At 39.2% G+C, this 24,333-nt stretch overlaps 1 protein-coding gene across 8 annotated transcripts in view; it reads left to right on the top strand.

Annotated features, from left to right (window-relative positions):
- The window catches only part of LOC104140056 (multiple epidermal growth factor-like domains protein 6), a 214,318-nt gene that overhangs the window by 72,347 nt on the left and 117,638 nt on the right, over positions 1-24,333 (top strand). The window lies entirely within an intron of this gene.

The raw sequence follows: 24,333 nt of genomic DNA, 5'->3' as shown, positions 1-24,333 counted from the left end.
AAGTATTTCAGAACCCAAGGTTGTATGATGCATTTGTTGATTAAGCACCTTCTCTACTAATCTGACTTATGGATTGGTATAATTATTTTTGGATCCTCTTCTCGCAGGCAATGCACAGACTGAGGTCAGACTTCCAAGAAAATCTTGGTGTGAGGCGAGCGGCATCCACCTAGGAGCTGTGATGTGTACAGCTGCACTGGTCCTCAGTATTTAGCAAAATGATCAATGTGAAAGAAGAGACATCCCTGCGGCAGCTGCTGCTGTTCTGGGTTCTTGGCCAGGATGGCAGCAGAATTGCACATCAGCATCCTTGGTGCCATACGGCTTGAGACTGTTGCATCGCACACCATGTGGAAGATGAGAGAGAATAATTTCAGCTGAGTATTTAGGGAATGCTGCTGGGTATTTTAGGTGCCTGTGTGTCCTCATGCTGACCCTTTCTCTGCAGTATATCTGCTTAGTTAAATCTTGTCAGCATGAGGGTATGCAACTTGCACTTTGCCTCATATAGGATAAATTAGTCTGAGAGTTTTATACCAGTAATAAATTTTGCCCTATGTCTCCCTCTCCCCATTCCTCCTTCCCGCTGTTAGACAGCTCTACGTCCTGACAGTCCCTTTAAGTGTCTTTACCAAAGACTAAATTAATTTTCTTCTGTGAGTCTGATCCTTCATACTAGATGAGATTCACATTGTTGGTGAAGTTGTTTTTTAGTTAATGTCCTGTATTTGGTATCAAATGCCCAATTTTAAGTATAAACAAGGCATGAAGTGCCACAATGAAAACAAAGCATGTTAAGCAACGACCAGGCTCACAGGGCTTGACTGATGTTCAGAAGTTACTTTTTCTCTGTGAACTCTTGTCAATGTCTAGAATCCATGAAAGCAAAAAAGAGCCTTGGTTCACTTTGTGTACCCTAAGGGAACATATATGGCAAAAAGATTTAAAATTCTGATACAGCAGCTTCAAAAAAAAAAAGAAAAACATGGCACCTGAAATAAATTATTTTCACTGTGTAGCAGCAAGTGAACTTTTACACTGAAATTATTCCTTTTGAACTTCTGCATGGTGTGCAACACAACTGTCTCAAGCCATACGGCACCGAGAAAACGCTGTTTGTTCAGTGCTGTAGACTTTCTGGCTTGCGTTTGTAACAACAGCTGTCAGACTCCTGTCTGTTCTTTCGTATTGATCACTTGACTGGAAAATGAAAAGATAATTAACAGTCTGATAGTTAATAGGAAATTGTTTTAAAAAGAAGGCAAAACCTAGGTAGAAGGGATTGCTGGTGGAAAGCACCGGGAGACTGTGTATTTCACTTAAATGCAAATTTGCTTCTCATAAATCTTAACCGTTCTGTTCCATATTAAATGAATTTAGTGTCAGCAGATTTAAAACAATGTCTGAAGTGTCTAATGAGTTTATAAGCCACTAGAGAAGATAGGATGCTTTGCTTGCAGCATGGAGCCTAATTTGATATTCAAGGTCAGCACATCAAACTCCTTAATCAAGACCATAATGAGGAAAACATTTCTATTCAAGCAGAGGAGCAGAAAATAGGAACGGTGCAAGACTGAACATTTTATGTAGTTGATTAACATGTTTTTAGTCTCCCATCAAAGTTTAACCAAATATCTTTTACTCTCTTCTGCTAAACTAGCGCATTAAAATATAAAAATTACCTTAGTTTCCAAGGGATTGGTAAATGGATGTGAAACCACATCATTTCATTTTATTAGCCAGGTGACAGTGTTCTGATATCCTACATTTCAAATGGAAAATCCTAAAGCCTTCAAGATTCAATGCATTAAATGTTCTCCTAAATTGTGCCCACAATAGAAGCAGAGCAGGAGGAAAGGACTGCATGAGAGCTTTGCAAAGGAGTTGCTTTTGGGAATTAGGGCAGGTATTTTGTTTATATTAGCAAATGAAGATAAGATAGGAATTACTCAGTTCCTTAGCAGCAAAGTTAAAATCTTACTCCTTAGGGCACTATTTTAGATGGAAAAAGCAGTCTGTGCTTTAATAACTGTATTTGTATGGTTGATAACATGAATTGCTTCTGTCTTTGCTAACTGATGACCAAGGGTTGAACAACAGTATTGTAGTAAGCAGCTATTTGTGAGCGCTTTAGGCATTTGACCTTCACTTAGCCCTTCAGCTGGCTGTTTTTGGCTCTACATCTGCAGACTACATAAATGGATTTTCCAAAACTATTTCAGTCTGAGATGCTGTCAATGTGTCGTCAACTACAGACCTATTAGAGAATTTTAAAATTCTTTCCACCACATAATGGATATCTGCTTAAACAGTTCTTAACATTCTGGGGAGACAGACAAATCCAGCAGCAAATCAATAGTGTGTTGCTAGTGGCTCTATTACTTATTAATTTCAAAACAACCTAGTATATTTCGGTGTGAATATAGAAGTCCTTTTTTTTTTTTAAATCTTTTTCCCGATATGTTATAAATATAGTATCTTGTGAGGGGAGAATGGGGGTGGGGAGGAGGAGGAGAAACTGTTGGTTTGAAACTCTTCTTTTGTTGGGCAAATATCTCCAGAAGGTTTGTCAACTAGATTCTGTCCCTTTTGGAGTCTGAGCTACATATGTGTGTTTTAGACCTAATGTGGGGGTATAGACTGATATTTGCATGGAATTCTCTAGAGGTACCTTTCTTCATAGTGTTTTGTTTTCTCTGGAATTACTGTTGATTAAAATATGTATTTCTTTAGTGTGATTCTTGTGTCAGTGATGTTTTGTAATCCTTCTGGGAAATGAAGCAAAGAGAGAAGTCTGATATATATTCCAATAAATGGAAGGAAATTCTTCTGATGTCTCCTGTAAATAAAGATTTTAGAAAAACTCTTTCAGTAACTATATTTTTATTGAGAGTAAATCTGTTCTATCACAGTGCAAGCCATTATTGCTCAGCATGGGTGTCCACTATAAACTGACAGTAGCTTTGGGTAGATCTTAAAAGAGTAAATCTTGATTATTATTAAAGCATGGCCCTATCATGAAAATTGTCGTGTATTGCATATCTACCTTCTTCCTTGCATATCTACCTTCTGCATGTATTCGCAGTCCAGCCTGCTGGCGGAAGCAACTCACGTACATTCTAACTGTTCTTTCCCTGGTAGCTCTGTAGTCAGCAGGTTCCTGGAAGGGGGAGTTGCCCTTTACTAAGGGCTAAGCAAATCGGGCATGCTTGTTAGGAAAGCTCTCATAGCAGGAGCTGCACGGCCAGTGGTATATTCAGCAGGAAAAAAAAATTACTGTGACTTGTGGATTAGAAATGAAATTTCCAAGATGATGGAAGTCAATGGGAGAAAGCCAATAATCTGAGCAAGATAAACCTAAAGATATCCTGGGAATTTTCTAGAGCACCATATTTATAAAGAGGAAAGAAAACACTTCAGTATTCAAGAAAATTGCTGATAGCAGTGAAATGTACTGCCTTACTGCAAAGTGGTGCAATAATTGTAGGGGAAAACAGGTAGCTGATTTGCAAAGGGTTTTGTGTGGAGAACAGTCAGCTGACATGGAGATTCTCCTGTTGTTATCTTCATGTGGAGAGAGATGCTACAGTTCTCGTTTCAGGACCTTATAATTCCTGGTCAGTGAAAAACTTTACAAATGGGAAATACAAACAGAAATTTTATATTTCTAGTGAGTTTTTTAAAGCTGGATAAATAAAGAGGTATGACAGAACTCAAGAAGCTGAGAGCCACGGGTTTGGCATACCTCGAGGCCCTCAGGCCGTGCATCAGGTTCTTCTCTGACTTGATGTTTCCTTGAACTCATCCCTAGCAGTGATAGCAACTTCATAAATGTGACATTTTTCTGTTCTGTAGGATTAGAGATAAGTCGTTTTGATTCCACAGGAATGGCTTGGTTGTCATCTTGCATCTCTCCTGCCTTACGGCTGTGCTCCTAGTCAGATGTAATCGTCGTGGGAGTATGGTAGGGGTTCTGCTGTATTGCAGCATTTTGACTTGCCGTCTCTTGGTTCAACAGTTCCCTTGTATCCCTGAGAAGCTTTGTTCAGTGGGTCATGCTTCTTTTCATCTTTATCGTATCCTCTTAGAGCTCTCAGAAGTGTCCGCAGTATAGCATATCAGCTTTCTAAGGACAGACACAGTTTGTTATCGGTTAGAGACTTTTTTTGTTTGCTAGCAGCATTGACTTCACTTCCTGATGTCTGCGGGAGGATGCTGAGCAGCAGTTTAGTGTTACTGGCTGTACTGCTCCACTGTCCTGGGGATTACTGAAAGCAGAATTGGCTCTCAGTTGGGAAGATCTGATTATATACAGAAAGTAGGAGAACTTTGTGCCCTCCTTTATCATTGAGCTCCTTAAATGTTCATCTTGCCTTTAGCTTTTTTTATGGCATTTTGCAGCGTTGTCAAAAGCTCTGTAGAATCTGATTTACTTCCTGGCTTGAATATGCATCTCTTCATGTAGCTAAGTAAGCTTTTAGAGAATCGAATTCACCTGGAAGCCACTACACCTGATGCGTCAGGAAGATTTGGCAGACTTGTTCAGCAGACCTTGTTCATTTTAACCAGCCAACAAAATAGTTGTCTGTGAATCGGGGATGGTAAAGGGGTTTCCTGTGCTCCTGCAGGAGTAAACCAAACTGTGTGCACTAGCTGTAGAAAGTCTCTTAAGGAAAGCTTAAGCTTAAGGAAAGTACTCTTAGGTGGGCAAATTTGGAGGCAGTCAGGGGCCGAAGGGGTGGTGTAATATTAGAATGAAGATTGTTATTAATTATCTTTATGATTGATTATTCTGTAAGTGAATTTCTATTTTTGGTGGAAGGGAAAAGAGTAAGAACAGAAGGCAGCGTTGACAATGGCTTCTGCTATTTTTGTGTGGGAAAGGCCTGCTCAAAGAGGGTAGAAGGAAGGTTTTCTAGTGCTGCTTAGAGGTGGCAGTGTTCTGAATTTCACCTCATCTGCTCTGGAAGTTTTCTTTCTGGATCTTCTGGTGTAAGTGGCTATATATTTTGTCATGGGCCGTGATCTGAATTGCTGTGGAAGAATTTGTCTGTCTGGATTCTTTCCATACCAACTGTAATATAGTTGGTTGATCTATTTTTGTCTGGAGACTTTAAATTAGAGTTTGACTTGGAGAAGTCTGGATGTGGGCTGGTCCTGGTGATGCCTAGCATGGTGGGGGACCTGGGCAATCTTATCTCATTTCAAAACTGTACAGTTTCTGCAGATTCAGCTACTGTGTACTGCAATTAGTCTGGAAGTGACTAGTGGATAGATTGTTGTGGAACAGGCCTTACTGAGTACGGAAGGCGGCTACATATGCCATGAAACCAGAGATGAAATATAACCTATTCTATAGACTGTCTAGTGCTTGATTATTCAGGCTTAGGGACAAATCCTGCAGAACCTGGAAGTCTGGCATCTCTCTGAAGAGAAGCTGTGCGTCCGTTGGAAAATAGAGGCAAACCATCAACACAAACTTCAGTGTTTCCTATTTTCATCAGTATCTCATTGGTTCTGCTAGTTTTGGACAAAGCCAACTCTTTTTTCATTTGTGATGTTCTCTTATATGCACAGTAACAACTCAAAGGGTATTTGTGAATTGGTGACACTGTCTGTCAGCTGAATGTCCCATCAATATGCTTTGTCAGGTGAATTGCAGTTGTCACCAGAGGGAAGAGGCTATCCCATGAATCCTGTTGTAAATGTACAAAGCAGGACATTGAGACCCAAACTCATCTATGATCCCTATGATCATTTCTTCATTTCTCTTGGAGAGAGCTCTCTTTGTCAATGCTCTGAATATTTAGGTGACTTGTGTCACAGCTGCAATAGTGTGCATGAACAGATGGGAACAAGCTGGCTCTGCTGAGACCAGGCAGGACCAATGAAGGTTGGAGAGCGAATTACACAGACCCAGCAGGCCAGCAGCCTGAGTGGAGTACTGCCACGTCTTGTTCTGGATGCTCCCAGGCTTGAGCCAGCGTGTGGTGCTCCCTGCCATTTGGAGCTTGGTCCGTGCTTGGACCTCTGCGGCAGCGCACCACTTCAAGTATTTGTAGATGCTATAATCTGTCTTCCTGCAATACTGAATTTTTCATTTGCAGTGCTGATTTGCTAATAAATGAAGTGTTCTTCGAAGCTGAATGTCAAAGTATATTTTCGGAGTAGAAGTGGTTATATTAAAAGTGGTTTGTGTTGTGCAAGCTTTTCTCTGAGGCGTAAATTTATTCCTAAAATGGGCTAAGATGATTTTTAGTGGCAGTTTCTCAGTGCAGACCTTCACTCAAGGATAACTGAATATAGACTTTCCCCACTATTTCTTTTTAAATTGGGATGAGATTGATTGTTCCCTCCCCTCTGTTATTTATGGTGCCTCTCTTCCCAAATGTTATTCTAATCACTCTTTTTCCCCCCCTGTTAAAATAACAAGAAACACATGAACACTTAAATGACCTTTCTTAAATTTAATACATCTTTTATATAATTTTTTGCATAGCATTTATAAGTAATTTGATCTTTATGTCATTTAAATGACTTAATGACATTTAAAATTATGCTTAAACACTGGAAATATTTCTGAATATATGTAAGAAATTACCTGCAGTGTTAAACAGCAATATTTCCCAAATATTTTGAAGCAGGCATCTTCTTGTTGCATAATGTTTCTGTTGTTTAAGAATGTTCTATGCACACCAGGATGCGTGGGAAGTCCATTTGGAGGGTCAGTGCAAATATCATGAAAGAGAGTCTTGGAACTTCTCTTTGGAAAACTGGAAAAGAACACGTTTTTGAGAGAAAGACGAGAGCAGTACACAAGGCAGGAAAGGAGAACTAAGCACTGGACTAAAAAGCTGGTTCTTGTGCTGTACTCCTAGGAACCATGCGATTGTGCGCTCGTGTGCAAGTCTGCAAAGATAGGATGGAAAGGGACGTTTTGGGGCCATACTATCTCACCAGAAGTTCCTATATTGTGGGAATTTAGAGTTGGCTGGGACTCTCTGGGTAATAATCAGATCAAATTTTCTGCTGCTATTGGCCATCCCCAGCGCGCAAGTCCTTACCTTTTTGTTTTCAGACTACTATTATATTTTCAGTTACGTTCTCTCTTCCCTTTCCTGTTTTGTAAACAAGTGACCAAAGGTATTAGACACACTTTCAATCCTTTTGCCTAGCAGTTCTTTTTGTATAGTCTTCAGTAGCTTACTAAGATGCAAGATGCCTTCTGAGTACCAAAAGTATTATCTTTTCCAATAAGACTGATTGAATCAGACACATTAAGCTGATGTCCTAGTCAATACAAAACTTCTATCTCCCTGTTTAAATTAATAATGTAATGTAACACAGGCAGCTGAAATTTATTTCAGGTGGATTGATATCACTCATTGCTATTTTTAACCTTCTTAGCAGTGTGTTTTCATTGGCCTCTGGTTTGTATTTAATTTGAGGTGCTGGTAGATGCCTATTGGTGTTTATAATCTGGTGACTAGTGATTAACATGGAATTTTTAAAGTGTTTCTTTGTAGCGTGAATCTCGGGGAACCTTGCTGCAGAGAAATGTGTAAAGTATCTGCTTTCACAGCAAGTTTCACATGCGCGTGCTAGTTGAGATTCAAGCCTTTTTGTTCGTTCTCGCAATGTATTAGGGAAACTACTTGGCACAGGTAGATCATTTAACATTTATTTAGTACTCATATACAGTAGTGATTAGTGAATTGTACAGCCCTCAAATAATTTTGATTTTTATCGTAATTGGACTTGTGGCAGAAAATAAGGCATGAAGCCCAACAGTAACAAAAGGTTTAATCCACGTAATAGCTTTTCTGTGAGAAAGCCTTGTCCATTTTATGCGCTGAGTAACGGGGTGCGGATGTAGTGCTCCTGTGGGGAAAGTATTAAGTGGGCACTTAAGGGAGAAACTGTGTGCTACAAAGGCAGGAAATCTCAGTTCTAGTATTTCCTGCTTGTTCTTTTAACATAATATGTATGTGGGTTTTTTTTTTTGTTGTTTTTTTAATCCTTAAGTGGATTCTCTTTACCAACTGGACTGCGTATCTTTAAGTATGTAGCAGGGCTTATTATTTATTTGGAATTCCAACTCACAACAGTAAGTCACTTAATATAGGATTTGAAGTAGCATCTCTTCCTGTAATATATTTTAGCATGCAAATACTGCATTGTAGTTTATGGTATCAGAATACCTGTTAAATAGACTTTTATCTTCCTCTTCACTAGTAAAGTCATTGTTATCTGAAATATACTACTACTTTTCTGACGACAGAACTTATTTAAGACCCCTTTTTCATTTTCAGTAATTTATGATGTATAAATCTTTGCTTATAACTTTATGAAGCCTGCAGGCTGGAGGCATTGTTAGAAGAAGAGTTATAGAAGGCAGTCATTTTTTATATGCTCCTAATAAATGGAACTAGGCTAGGTAAAAGTATAAAAAAAAAAATCAATACTTAAGTAAAAATATGAAGCCACTAGATTGTATTTGTGTTCTAATCCAAATAAGAAACAATGCAGATGCAACAAAGAGATTGAATAAGGTTTGCATTTCATCTGAGTACACAATAAATTTAGTGAAAAGGAAACTCTTCCTCTGGGCGGGTTCTTGCTTCATTCTTGTAAGTAACGCAAGTCATGTTTGTGTATTGTCTTACGCGGTTACATTTCAATGCAATTGATTATCTTGCATTTCAGATGTATGAATGCCTCGTTGATCTAAGTTTGCAGGTAAGTCAGATCAACAGAAATTTGAATTATGGATGTGATTTTTCACTGAATATATGTAAAATTATATTGACTGTGTGAAACTGTTTCTCCTCCTAAAAATAAGTGCTTGGGTGTGCAGAATGAGATGTGGAAAGTGAAAAAGTAGATAGTTTTGCCACAAGAAATACTGGAGCTGGAGCTTCATGTTCAGCCCTTCTGCATCAAGGGCATGTTATGCCAGTTCCTGTGTTTTTATTAAAATTATGTGAAATATGTAAATCCAAACAGTTAATGCTGAATAGCGGGAGAGTAAAAGGTAGTTGCACTCTTGAGGTTAGCCCAAGAGCATCCAAGGTCATAGAGTTATTAGTCTATAAAGCACAAGTCAGATGCCATGTCTAAACCATAAAAAAACACACACAGAACAACAGCCCCCTCCAAAAAACCTCCCACCCCCAACCCCAGTTCTTATGCTGACGCTAACACTGCGTCCTTGTTTGTCAAGTAAATACATAACAGCACTGGGAAGATCCTCAGCTCATGTAAACTCTCCTGGCTGCATTCGTTTAGGTTCACTTATTATAGTTTATACTTACTGAGGCTGTATTCCCGTTAAGCCCGCTGCTGACATGTCAGTGTGACAGTACAGCTGTGCCATTAATATGCCTTGTGGTTTAAAGACAACTTCCACTCTAAACTAGTTACGATAATGGAACTTCTGCTTTGACTTTAACAGGAGTTAGAGGCGAACTGGAAAATTTATAACTCTCACAAACACCACTAGTGAAATTATGATTTTCAGACTGTTCTATATCCTGTGAAAAATGTGTCTGTGTTTGTACACATGAAAGAGGGAGCGAGTGTCAGAGACAGCTTTAACGCCAGTGCAATTAGGATCTGTGGTACTGGAGAGTTCAAGGTTCCTGTAGTAGAGAAATAGCATGCAAAAATCAAAGTGAGCTTTTATTTGAATCCTTCTGTCTTGCTAAGTGGTGGAAAAAACAAGTTTTTGTACCAAATCTACCTGCTGTTAAAGACCGAAACAATGTGACTAGTCATTTCTTTGACCTTCCCAAGTGCCAGATTGAAAACAGTGTCCAGATGCCTCACCGTTGTGCGTCTTCCCAAACCAAGGCTCCATTGTTAGCAGGGAAGATCAATCTGAGACACTACCTGAAGGGAAAGATTAATGTGACAGTGCTGGCTTAAATTGTCAAGCAGGTAATATTTCTTTTTTCTAAAAAAGTAATTACTGGTGAAGTAAAGGATGGGTTTAGGCATCGAGAGGTTTAAAATGACATGAAGTATTTGGTGCTACTGTTATAAGAGGTGATTTATCCCATTGGATCCAGAAGGCTGGTGCAATGAAAATATTTCTGGATACTGTTACTGCTTACCATGCAGAAAATCCCTGAAAGAGAAACGCCTGAACCATCCTGAAAAATAATATTGGAAGGAAACCCAGCGTGTAGTTCCTTGCAGTTTGTATATTCATTTCATTCTCATTTTTTCCCCTTGAAAAATCCAATAATCTACAAATGATATTTACCGTTGAAAAAGAAATATCCTTTCACTCAGGTTTTAGAACTGTAAACTACAGAGCTGTAATTGGAGTGAATGCAAGATTATTTGGTTGATTACCCATTTTCACAATGATAGGTTTCCTTGTTGTATGTGAATACCAAATGATACATTTAAGTCATGAGTGCACCTTGCCAGCCTTTGAATTTGGATGTACTGAGCTTTCCTTAAGGTAATATCAGAGCCTCATAGCATAAGGCAGTAATTGATATGACTGATCTGCAAGTGAACTCTGCAAGGTATGAGATGAATAGCAATGAAATTGGAAAAGCTACAGTAACGAGGCAGGCTGTATTTTAGTCTGTTTTATTACATGTGTGCAGCTGCAAGTTACGCTGACTTGTGTTACCTTGCATAGTACAGGGCACCCTTACGTAAACTCAAAATTTAATTTTTGTTTATTTCAAATAGACTTCCAGACTTAAGTGGCTCGGGCTAAGATATTATCTGAAGTACAGATTCACTTGTGTATACGTTGTGCTTAAATTGGTGCTTTTTATTCTCATAAAACTTGCTTCTAAACAAAAATACTGTGATATTTGGAATGTCACCTTGTATTGTTTGTTACCAAGTTGCAATGTGGTCTTTTTGTGCCTGACAAAAACATATTTCTTCCCTTTTTTAAAGTTCTTAAAAGAAAGAACACAGTTTTCTTTGAAGTAGTCCTTACATTAATATAGATATAACCAGTTATGTTACTCTCACAGTTGTAATTCACATTTCTGAATTTGGCCATAATATTTCTTCTCCCAAGAGAAAACTCTGCAAAACAACTTGCTTTCGACAAGGGCTAAGGCTTCAGACTCAGAATTTCTCATTCAGTGTTTTCATTCCCTAACCAATATATTTCAGATTTGAAATTACAGTTGTGCTTAATTCTTGACATAGCACACTTCATTTGAAAAGCACCTTTCATTGGTAGCAACTGATGAAGTATTTACTAGATCATTTGAATTACAAGAGGTGATTTTCAGCAGGGCTCCCTCGTGGCAGTGTTTGGCATTTAGCAGATAGTTTCTCATTTCAGTAGTTAAGGCACTATGGTGAAACGTTTCAGAAAACCACCAAGTCGCGTAGGCTAGGTGAAATAGGACTTTATCTTCTTAGTTTATCAGTTCTTGTCAGTGAAATTGTGCATGAAGCCACAGTGTGAAGGTAGCAAATTGAGCAGTGTTAATAAAATCTGTAGTAGTTAATTGGCTGAGCAATCCCACCTCTGTCTGCCTGTGGTGCATCATACGCACGACGGCGTCTGGCAGAGCTTTGTCTAAGCAAAGTGAGCATCTCACCCTTAACTTCCGTTGTTTCTCCACGTCTCTCATGGACGTGCTTCTCCAGTCCTCTCGTGGACTTCCGCGGTGGTGAGAAAGCGGTGCAGAGCAGTCATAAACGGGGGGAAGGGATGGGCTATTGCAGCTTGGATCTGATGGGCGGTTGGAGTTAAAAGGGTCATGAAGTTTATACATTATTGGCAGAATACCCATAATGACTCCTTAGGAGCTATTATACAGTGATATGTGAAGGCCTTAGTTGGGGCTGATTTAATTTATGAATCATTTCTGTGATGGATTGCCTGTTATGTCAGACTGGCTGCTGTACTAACTCGGTGTTCTTAATTCATTAGGAAAGATTTTATGCAAAGTAATTGCTGTACAACAGCCACTCTTCAAAATGAAATAATGGAGATGCTTCCCTCCCCCCGCAGTAGCGAGAGCTTTTGTTCACGTTGTGAGCTGTGCTGGGGTTATGAAACATCATCTGGAAAAGCTTTCCTAGGAGGCAGCACAATTAAGGAACAGAGCTTCTGAAATGGCAAATATTTTTGTACTTTGAGGTAAAATCTTTCAGGTTTCAGGTTTATTCTGCTTAATGAAGTCTCAGTTTAATTCATGCATAGGGCACACATTGAAATTCTTCAGTCACAAATGCTCCAGAAAAATGTAAGAGCTGGTTTTAAAATATCTAAGTGGAATTTCAAAAGAATGTGTTTTTATTATTTTGAGACGTTCCCCAAACAGTCTTGAGGAAAAACAGTGCACAATTGCGGAACTCAGTTCTATAATATGTAGAGGCCGAAAGTACAAATGAATTCAGAAGGGCTAGATAAATTTGTATCCATCAGTAACTGTTGTAATATCGTAGGGCATAGGTGCATTTCTGCATCAGGAAATCTCTTAGCAGCTGATTTCCAGCAATGAGCAGAACGTGAACAGAAAGGATGACTTTTTCCTTCCCTTTCTGATGTAGTGATTTCCTAGACGTCTGCTGGGCAGGATACTGAACTAATCAAACTCTGATCATCCGTGACGCTTCCAGTAGTCTCTACCATGTCTTTTTTGAAACTGCGAGCTCTTCGTGGCAGAGGCTGCCTTTCTTGCGTTACGGTGCGTGCTGACAGCGGGTAGCTCAGCGGAGCCCTGTTCTTCAAGGTATCTCAAAGTCTGCCTTGTCTGTGCAGTGCAGTGGCATGAAGAAGTAAGCAACTAAGTCAGCCCCAAAATAAGAAGCTGTGTTAGCATGATACTCAATCTATTCTGCTCCGCAGGGGCTGAGTTACTAGTCATTATTAAGAGAGAACATAATGTAGAAATTCAAGATAAGGTCTTGGTACTTATTTTAAAAATCTTCTGGTTTTTTAGTTCAAACTAGGTATGGTACTGTAATATATTCTTCTGGGAAACACAAAAATGGATTCCTCTGGGTTAAAAAAATGAAGTGTGAGTCTAAAAATAGCTTCAGTAATCCTTTCTCTTTCCCCTAATACATCCTATTTTTAAAGTCTAGAGATGATTTTTTTTTTTTGATAAATAAATGAATAACTTTACAATATTTCTGGGAAGAAACTTTAACAGGGTACCAGCTCCTCTGCCTTGGACAAGATTGATGAGGTTAGCTGACTGGCAAGCATGCAGTTTACACGCTAATAGAAAATCGGCTGTCTTGCGGGGAGCAAATACATTGCAGAATAAGTGTGGAATGTTTATGAGTCCCTGTAAAGTGCAGTGGAGACAGCACAAATGATGTAAGAGGGATGTTGTGCAGGAAATATAAGTCATTAGATCAGGCGCATGTGTTTCTTGGCCAAAACCCCCTTTGTTTTCTAATCAATCGGTAAGGAGTTAGCACAGACAGATGTCACACTCCTCATCTTCACCCCATGTGGGCTACCACGGAGATGCCGCAGCTCCACCAAAGCCGCCCCCATGGCTCCAGAAATCAAGGGTGGGTAAGACCTCGTAAGAAAACTTTAAGGCGACCCATACTTGGTTTCAGGGGCTGTGTGGCTGTTGTCAACGCTGGTTATCGATGAGTATGTGTGTCTGCAGGTTTTACTTTCTTACATGAAATGATAAATGTGTGGCAAGTACAGAACAATTTTGCTTTTAGCCTGCTTACAATGAAGTCTATGACAATGAAAAATTGTGTGAGGAACTCTTTTGCATTAATAAATGTGAAGAGGGAAAAGCGGGAGGTGGTGGTGAAGAGGGAAAGAAGGGAGGACTTAGACTTCTTGTTATCATGATCATCGTAAAGGTCAGGGAGATCTTAGGGCACAGTTGTTAAAAATGAGATGAAATTTATCCCCACTTTTTCATAGATAGTTCGTAGTTTTGTACAAAATACCTTTGAATTTATTGATGTTAGCCCCTTTGTATGTGAAACAGGAAAAGGTTTGTTTCTGTTGATTTTACATAAGCTATTATTATTTACAAAGCTATCATATTCTGATTTTAATATTCCTCTAGTTTTGGAAGAAGAGAATCATTTTTTTTTGTGCTGTTTCCACTTTTCCCTAAATTTTCTGCTTGAAGAGTAGACAAATTAAATTAGTTTTCCTTTGGGAATGCTGGTTGTACAATAAGTCCACAGAAATACAACCAAAAAAGTCCTATAATAATAAATATAACATTTGTTTTTTATCTTCCAGTATCGATATTTCTTCATTGTTCAAGTGCACTGGACAAATCTTAAGCGTTTTGGTTCGGTTCAGCTAGAGACTTACTCCAACTCCCATTTATCAAAATAAAATGGGAATTTCCAACAAATAAACTGGTGTGTCATTATCAATTGCAAATAGAGTAGGGGTAAAGTTAGGAGGAAGTAGTCTGAGCCTCAAATACCTGCCCCGTCTTACTGAAAAGCCTTTTCTTCTTCCTGCTAAACTGGAAGAGGTTTTCCTGGTTTCCTGAGGAATACAGCAGTTACTTGTTACCATTTCTCCTAGCTGTGAATCTGATTATATTTAACCATGCAGATATAGCTTCCAGCGTTAATTATTATAATATATCTTGGATGTGGTGGCCTTCAAAACAACTGGCAGATTTGGTGGACCACGTAATTGGCACTTCACTAGAGAAAGTCCATTCCATGTCTGTCTTTTTGTTTTTTGTGCCTCCACCTGGTATACACAGAAGCATGTGAATAAAGTAGTACAGAAAACATGAGTTTCTGTTGTACAGACAATTGTTGGCAATAATCTTAAAAAAGCTTTTTTTTAAGTGTATGTTTTAAACTGCCCTAAGGGTACCCCAAAATTCACTGTTAGTGTCTTTTTAAATTAAAATGCTTAGAAAATAAGGAAAGAAGTAAAAACTCCCCTAAAATGTTACTTCATGGTATAGGCAGAAACTTTGTGTATTGGAAGGATCTGACAAAGGAGTTAAGAAAAGAATAAAATTCGTCTCTGTGTGCCATTTATCTAAATCCTTTTTCATTTGCATAGTGGCAATCAAAATAACCCTACTCTGCCATTCTTTGAATAGGCTTTTCAAGCCTGTTTCTTTTCTTCTTTTTTAATTGCTGTATTTCCTTCTGGCATATAAGATAGGGTCTTTTTTTTTTTTTTCTTACTTCATATTTGCAGTGTAATAATTTTTCGGATGCATGTTCTTCTAGGAATATGAAGGGTTCAGTAGTATATTTTTAAAGCTGATTTACTGTTTTTCTTTTAGTGGCTTAAGGGTTAGAATCTTTGGGTAGATTTTAAAGTCTATGTTTGATCTTTTTTTTTTTTTTCCAAGAAGATGACAGTTTATGGCAATCAGAAAGCTTTATCACTGTAGCTTTTCTGCAAAAGAAGTATTCCTTTAAGAGAAAGTGTCTTTTTACATTTGAAATAGAGACCATTCAGAAAAGGCCATCATTTTTAACTTCTTAAAACAGTGGTGTGTAATAGTAAAAATAATCCTTGGGTGGTTTTATTTGTGTTGATTTTATTTGTTTGTTTTTTGATAAACCTAAAGTTTATTCTCTGCCTTTTACAATAAGAAAATTCAGGTTTTGCAGTTCATGAACAAGCCAGCATAGTATCTGTGACTGGTGAACACCAAAACTTTAGCACAGCCACACTTGAAAATTAATATAGATGCCTGACATGAAGCACAGTCTAGCCCTGGCTCTGACTGAATGCTCTGACTGAGCCCAGGAAGCTCTTTGCTGTAGTACAGCGGATGACTTCTTGAACCAGGCCCATAAAAAGGAAATTTTTCTGATTTACCAAGAGAATTTATGTATTTTACGTATCTTTTCTTTGTATGTTGACAACTCTTTCACCTTCTGTTTAGACAATGTATTTGCTGTCCAGCTTATGCAGGTTATAGGGCTTTCGTTTTGGATGTGCAGTAACGTCCTGCTCTGATTACAGCTCTGGTAGCTCCCGAGCTTTTGCTGCTCCTGGTAGTGCCCACTAAAAGCAAAAGCAAGAGCTGGGGCTGGAGGACCGGGCAGTCGCAAGCAGAACACCTGGGTGTGCGCTCCTTCAAATTCTGCAAGAAAGAGCAACTCTCTTCTTTAAAAGTTAATTTTCTTCCAATACCCTGCTTTCCTTCAGTACAATGTCTCTGATCCAATCTAATCCTACACATCCTGACTCTTCTCTTGGTTTTGGGCTTTTATGTTGGCTTAAGTAGTACTTGAAACATCACTGCATGTTATTTACTGAGCTCCCTTTTTCCTCTTTTAAAATACTCCTTTTCCTTTAGAGAAGTATCCTTTATTGTCTTCTGAATGGTCAGTCTTCTCTCTGTGTGTTTTTCCTTGTTATCTTTTACCCCGATAGAGAACTGCAAGGCAACACGTGTCATATTCTTTGGGTGTGTCTTTACATTAGTAGCTATTGTTATCTGTTAAATTTCAAGGAATATGGATAAAATGCAGCACATCTGAACGTGCTGGAAGTATTGCCCCATTTTAAAAGATTTTGATTTAAGAATTATTTGTAAGAGCTAATCCCATTCTCTTTTCCCAGTGAAAAGAGGGAGAAACTCTATCTTGCCTCTGTGGAAAGCATTTAACCATGCACTTAACAAGTTCATCTGGAAGCCTGTGAAGAAAGACGCAATATAATGCTCCTGGGCATGCTGTATGAATACCAATGTATTAGTTAAAAACTATCTAAATATGTCAATATGCTGTAGTTAGGGCCATATCAAAAAGATTATGGGGACATCTTTTTTCATGAGGTTATAGCATACACATACAGCATTACATATTTATCTTTCCCAAAATCTCTTTATTTCTGGGACACGTATACAAGTCTAGAAGGCTCCTGCGTTTATACAAACATCTCTTAACTGCAGAGAACCATGTTGTCATTACTGTAGTGGAATCTGCTGAGCTGCCTGTAGATCGTGCAGTGTAAAAGCAAGCTTTGTTTGGGTTGTCCGTATGGTCTCCTTTCTTTGTTGAAGCTATGAAATGCAAAATGTAAACACACTGCATAAATAGCCAAAAACTAATGTAATCTGTAAAAGTTGTTGGTTTGGGCTTAGCTTTTTTTTTCAAATGTGCTGAAGTACAAGTTGCCCGGACTACTTGAAATGTGTGATGAATTAGCAAATATTTCCCTTTCATCTCTCTACTGTGATCACTTCCACCAGTGTTGTGCAAGTGTTGTCACCTTATCTGTTTTCTGTCCACCTTCACTCTTTCGTTCTCCTGTTCTTTTCAGTTATTCTTTTGTATGCTCCTTCTCCTTTCTGCAGTACTTCCAACCTTACTTTTCAAAATGACCATTTTGGGACCCCCTAAACCACGTGAAGTTAGAGCCAGAACACATGCTAGGTGCCCTGGCATTCCTATTTCCTCTGTTCTAAAGACTAGAAACCAGGATTCAGCTGTCGGGTAGTGACATGAAACTAGGAGATAGGGCCTTTGGTAAAAATCCTCTGTTATCTCAAGGCTTATGCCAGATCTCAAGGGTGAGAGAGTTTTACTCACCCTTTTACCTCATTTCAATACTCTCAGGTTAGCAGACAGCCAGTTGTGGCTTACAGAAGATAGGAGGGTGGCGTTCACCCTGAAATTGGGTGCTCTGTAGGAAAATGCAGGTGCTGGGGCTGTGCGAGCCCGCAGCTAACCCTGTGGCCAGGAGCGTTGGCGCCACGGTGGAAGCAGCGGCAGGACAGGAGCGGGGCCCGGCGGAGAGCTGGGTCCATCTGCAGCGAGGAGGCACGGGTGCTTGCAGTTCATGCCACGGCATCTGTTGCTGGTGCACGTTGCCTTTGCTCTGTGCCTGCTGGTGTGAGGCTTGCGCCTGCCCTCGAGTAAGAAATGGGAGTGTCAGAGATGCAGATTTTGACCTGTTGATACGTTGTGCTTCCCTTGGTGGTGTCCCTTTAAGCAAGCCCTTGGTGAATCTTGTCTTACTTTTAAAAGTTTATAAAGTTTTCCCATTTGATTTGCTGTTGCTAGGTGCTGCTTTTTTTATTTTTTTCCAATGTGCTTGTTATGAAGAAGCCTTCAGCAGGCTAAGAATATTTTATAAGGTTAGAAAATGGTGTTAAATGTTAATTAGCAGTTGCATAATCCCAGGTGGCATCCTCTAACATGCACTTGTCAATTTTTAATGAGTGTCACTCGTGCACATCAAACTCAAAATTAGCTTTCTTTCCCAAGCACTCTGTTTGATTTTCACACTCACTTCCCCTCCCCTTCTCCTTTGATGTTACTGACACAATATATCGTGCTGGCATTTGCTTTGGTTTTATCTCCAGTGCATGTTGCCATGTAGCTAGTTAGTTTAGCTGCAACTGATGTCATACGCGCGCCCACGGAACCGCACCTTGACTTTTTTTCTTCATAGGCATAGCCCGAATTAACTTGAATGAGGAAAATTTGATGCAAAGGCATTTTAATTCAGATCCGAGAATTAGGAGTACGAGAGCCGTTCTCTGAACTCGGTTGGAGGTGACACTAACAGACACTGCATTGTGTCAGGTGGACACCTCTGAATTAAAATTTGGAGCCAAATTCTCTCCTTCCGTCTTTGTGAAATTTATCACAAATTAACAGCTAACCTGGAGTATTGGACATACCTGTATGTAGCTGATGGGATACCTCACCACCTTGCATCTGTACATTGTGCTTGTATAAAAACATGACTAATCAGAGGTGGAAAGGATATTTAGGACCCACAAATGGCTGCTAGAAGTTGTAGACTTAGTCCTTTCCTCAAAAATGGGAACTTTGCTAAGTGCAGTGATTGCGTCCGGAGGTGTTCTGTAGGTCTGTGTGTGCAGGTGGAGTGACTTGACTATTGTGTCTCTTGCCTTAAATCTTGCCTTGACTGCTCTCAGAAGACCTAGCTGTATTCACGTTTCCCAAACAGCTGATATTGGAGAAGGGGCACATATATAAAATGGATGAAAATGGAAGGACAGTCAGGCTGAGTACGATCATTTCAGTTCCTACAGAGTCTTTCTCTTGACATTCTCAGTTTGAGCAAGTCTGTAGACTGAAAGCTGTTCAAGTGGCTTCTCAGTAAATCATTTAGATCACTACTTAAGCTCTAGTTAGCTTTAAGCAAGTTGAACTGAATGGAAACTCAGATAACTAACTAAACTTGCATTGTTGATTACCTCCATTAATCTTTTGGCTTATTAAAAACAAAACATCTCCTCCTACCCGACACACACACACAGTGTCTTCCTTTGCTTTTAAATGTGATCCTGAAGGTAATTTTACTTTGGTCTGCATTTTGATTTCATTTTTATTTATTAAGGAAAGAGTTCTTCTAAGAATCAGTATGATTTTGTTTTGTTAAACAGGGTTTGTTAGCTCACTTGGCAGGAGACTCTGTACAGACTTGGCTTTGATTTCCCCTAAGAATACCATGTGTTTGAAAAATACTGGCTTCTTGACACCGTAGTGCCAGTGACCTCTCTTTCTAATAGAACAAACTCAGCTTTAAATTATTTTTATTAATCAAGATTTTATCTTGTATCAGAGATTGACAGTTTTCCAAAATCTTTTTGACAGCTCCTGTTACACACAAGAGGTGAACCAGAATTAATGATTAAGGGTTACAGGCCTGATTCTTGTGTTACTTACTGAAACGTAAATTGGAAAAAACACACTGATCCTAATGCAGTTACACCAGTGTAAATGAGATCAGAATGCTGTGCTTTATCCAGGAAAATTAAAATGTCATGGCAATGACTTGTGTCCAGCTTTTGAAATAAACTTTTCAAGCAGTAGTAATTACACTTGTCTTTCACCTGTCCTGCACGCAAGCATTTTTCACCATCTTTTGATGGTATGTTCTAAAAATATATATGATAATAAATTCTTCCACACCCGTTGTTCTTTTGCAAGAATAATGCAGCCGCTTAATAAGAACAAAAAGTAGCTAGTTGATGTACAAGGGGCGGAAATACCGAAAGGCCAGCTTCTAAGTTTCACGCTTAAGTTTCTGCAGTTTTCAAGCTAAAGCAGAAGGGGGAAAAAACAGTGCTCGCTCTTATCACAGCAGTACGTAGAAGCCCCCATCATGGCCAGGACACCCTTAATGCAGGCACTGTTAAAGGAGTAAGAAGGGATCAAATCAAGTGGACAGCTATGAACCTTCCCTCCCTTGTCCTCCAGTGGAAGCAAAGATACAAATAGTCAAACGTGCTAACTGAAGCAAGTTGTGCTTTCATTTCAATATTCTTACTGCGTAAGAGAACTTAAAGGACAGTCCTAGTATTAGTTATGCCTTTTTGATCCATTAAAAAAAAGAAAAAAGGCATTCTAATAAACGTCCAGCCCTTTCTGCTCTTGAACTTGTACGTGTTCTAGACCCACCTGGAAACTTAGCTGTGATAGATGACTTTGCGAGAGAAACTATTATTGAGTTTTTGTCCAGTCTGGACCAGAAGTTGAATGTTAAAAATTAATGAGTTGGCTTGCTATTGTGGGATTTGGCACCCCATTGGAGTTTCTTATAAGCTTTGAATAATAAGCAGTATTTATTAGGACTGAATTTGGGCTCATTTTCACTTTCCCTGTTAACCTTTAGGTTTTTCATGTTTTCTTTTTCAAGAGATTTGAACTGCTGTCTGCTGAAACTTTGAAGAAGAGATAGATGCCGTTGAAGAGTATTTCGGACTATTTTTGTTGGTGGCTATTCAAAAAAACCCAGCTTGCTCTGGAAGTTCTCCAGGCATTTTATGTGCATTTGTGACTAGGCACATACTGCTGGACAACTGCCTCCTAAAAGCAGGCTTATTCTTACTGACTAAGCCATGTGCATCCTCTTGAAAATGCTATCTGAACACTGACTCAGCCTGGGAGAAAAGAGCAGAAAGGTGTTTTCAGTGCCTTACTTCATGTTCTGTTTTCTGACATATAATTATGTATTTTCAAGCACACACAATATGATAAGTGAGACCTATTCCTTTGGAGGGTATAGATTTTTCTTTTTGGGGATCTTGCTTTTGAATTATGGTTTATTTACTTAATGTGAGATATTCTGCCTTCCAAGAGAGAGAAAATTGGTTGCTCTAAATATTGCCAATATTTAGAGTTATAAACCATTACTTGAACTTCACGATAACATTCATCCCAGTATACAGGTTGTTGCCACAGTTAAGGACTGGCTTATCAACTCTTAACTGCCCTTGCTATTGCTTCAGGCCATTCGGCAACAAATTGTCCATAAGGAGTAATTACTTGAATTTTTCCCACTTGTTTTATAATGAAAGGTGAGTGTGTATATACAATGTTATGCATTCTTGTGTGCACTTGTCACCTCCAGACAATTCTACCAGGTAGTCAGTCTGTGTGACTGCCCATTTATTCTCTCTCTTGGGAATATTCTTTGAAGTAGATGAGATCAATCTCAAAGTATTTTGAAGTGACAACAGATTTTTATTTGTTGAAATGGTAGAGTTTAGCAAGCTTAGGAAATCTGTTTTAGTGTTTTTCTTAGGCCAGGGCAGTTTCTAGGACAGACAAGTAGAGAATACAGTCTGTTTTGATCGTCGATTTGCATTTCAGCATAAAGTTTTATAAATGTGTATACTGGCATATCAAAAGCTGTTGCAGAAGAGGAATGTAGGAAGACAGAATTACTGAGAAACTGCTGGTAATTATTGAATAACATTATTGAATGAAATTGGAGATGGGAAAGAATCAGAATCTGACACTATTCTGAATGGAGACTATGGAGATGTTACAGGCCATCTTCTCACTTGCTTTGTGTTTAAGTCTAGTATTCTCCTAATTGATTTCTAAGTTGTGTAATGGAAAGTTGAATCAGTCCATTGTCCTTAATGGATTTATCCTCCATGTTTACAGCTTGTTTCCCCAAAGAGGGGAATAGGTGTTTTTTTCAGCCTCTGTAACTTTTGTTGTAGTTTAAAGGAAAAAGAAACAAATATATAGGGTCTTGGGACAGAACTGGATGGATAGGACTTGCTTCCTTGCAGCAACAACACTGTGTGCACTTATTGACGGGCTAGGTCCCTCTTGGCACATCAACAGCCTCGTCTCCTCCCCTCTGCAGAGGGAAAGGAGGAGCAAACACACTCACCTGGAGCTGGTGGGCCTCGTTCGCTGTTCTTTTGTTTTATTCTATTGCTCTGTTAGAATTAATTCAGTTTCACTGGAAAATGGCTGAGAAGTGGCCCAAATGCATTGCTGAAAGTATGTTGAGCGGTTGGGAGTAATGAGTAATTGCATTGTGTATATCAAGAATCCACCTGGAATTAGGAGTTCACAGGCGCGTGAAGGTGCTGTGAGTAAAGGTAAGAAACATACTTGATAGCTCTTTGCTTCTTCCTGGACCAACTTATTTAAAACGTGGTTTGCTTTGAAATAAATGCTGGATTCTGGTCATTCCTAGTGATGTGCTCTAGAGCAAGTATTAGAGTTTCACAGTTACTGACCTGGGCAGGGTGATTTAAAAGCCCATTAAATGCCTTTCCCCCCCTGCTGTCAGACTTGAAGAGCTGAGGAAGCCAAGAGACGGATCTTTAGAGGGTGTACATTAGCTTAGCTCCATTGATTTTGATGGAGCCACACTGACTGACACCACCTAAGGAATTTGCCTGAAGTGAGAGGTAGATTATGTTTTGTTATCCTTATTATTGAGAGAATTGTCGTGCTGAATTCCAGTTAGTCAGAAATGTGCGTGTTTGCTGAAGGCTTTTGGGTGACTTGAGGAACAGCAAGGGCATAATTTGCCCTGTAGAACTTTAAACAGGCAGGTGATAAACAGGGGGTCTGATGTTCCTTTCAGGATAGGGCAAAAATCAGAAATAACTACTGAAATCAGTGAGCTACACAAGCATAAAAATTGGAGAAAGCAAAAAGCGAATCTGTCCCATTACCATTTTACTTATAGACTCAATATATCTGATAAAGAAATCATTCAGAAATAATAAACATGCCATTTTTACTGTCACATTTCAGAGCAGAACCACACTTCAGGGGCTATAATTGTGACCTACATTTTGAATTATTTGATAAGGCTGACCCCCCCCATGATGATCTCAAATTAAAATCTTATAAATTACCACTTTCTGGCAAATAGGCTTGCTGTTATCATTTCATTCTGACATTTATTCTTTGCTATGGGTCACCGCTTTATTACTGTAAGAGCTTTTGGCCAAGTGCTGTTCCCAAAGCATAGGAAAGACGTTAAAGGTTAATTTCTTGCAAACTGTGAGAAAATGTTACTTTTCATTCATTTAGACTTACATTACTGAATTTGCATTCTTTTGATAGCATGTATATTAGTATGTAGCTAAAATCCCTCTTAGCAAATCAACCAATAAATTGCACTGAACTACAGTGTAGTAATGAATTGCTTGTCATTTGGCTTCCAACAACAATAACAAGAACTTTTTTAATGCTTTTGGCCAGACGATTATTCTCTACTGGTATAACTCTGAAGTCTCTAGAGTTCTGCCTGCAGAGCACTTGGCCCAAAATTTGCAAATGCTATCAAAGTTGATGGTCATGTCTTCATCTGAAAGTGTCTTGGGCTGTAGCCTTTCTATAAAAATTTATAATCGTGAGAGCTAGTGTTTGGATCTACTGTGCGCTGGGTCTTCAGATGGACCGGCGGTTCCCCTGGAAATTCGCAGCAGTATCTCAATGGTAAAACCATGCTCAGTTGGCCAACGCAAGACTAGATGGGCTAATCCCACCAGGAAGAGCTCTGCAAAATATTTGTTCTACGCATGAGTGGAACTCATTTGGGATTTGACAAAGGAACCGTATATTGAGGCTTTATCAGACCAGCCCTTCAGGTGGTGACAAAGCCAGGAGGAGGCAGGGATGATGTGAATTAGGTATCCACCCACTCAATATGTTGCATTTGATGTGATTTTTAAGCAATGTCTACTTTCCCAGTGGGAAATGCTGTTGAGGGAACTGTTAATTTTGTCCGTACCGGTTGGGACTGAGTAGAAGTTGAACCAATATGTGATACCTGCATGTTTCCTGGGCAAGTGCTTCATCCCTGGGGGAACAAGGATCTCCTTAAAAAAAGTGGGGTAGAGGATAACATCTAGTACAGGCAACCCCCGTATCTAGACCCCTTGAGAGTCTTACTGAGAGGAGTTCAGCTATGTACAAGAGGAGGGAGGGGGCATCGGCACAGCTCTTTACCGGACAGAAATGATTAAAAAATGAGTCATGGCCTACATTGTGTAAGTTATCACTGTTAGTTCCCTGAAGATATAGGTTAATAAAGTTGTGGCCTAGTTAAATCACACATCCTGTTTGTCTTCTTGCCCATTTGAGACTGACTTCTTCCAGACTTTA

This window comes from Struthio camelus, chromosome 9 (genome assembly GCF_040807025.1).
Source record: "Struthio camelus isolate bStrCam1 chromosome 9, bStrCam1.hap1, whole genome shotgun sequence".
In the NCBI taxonomy this organism is placed as follows: domain Eukaryota; kingdom Metazoa; phylum Chordata; class Aves; order Struthioniformes; family Struthionidae; genus Struthio; species Struthio camelus.
This window is presented reverse-complemented; position numbering and strand designations above follow the sequence as displayed.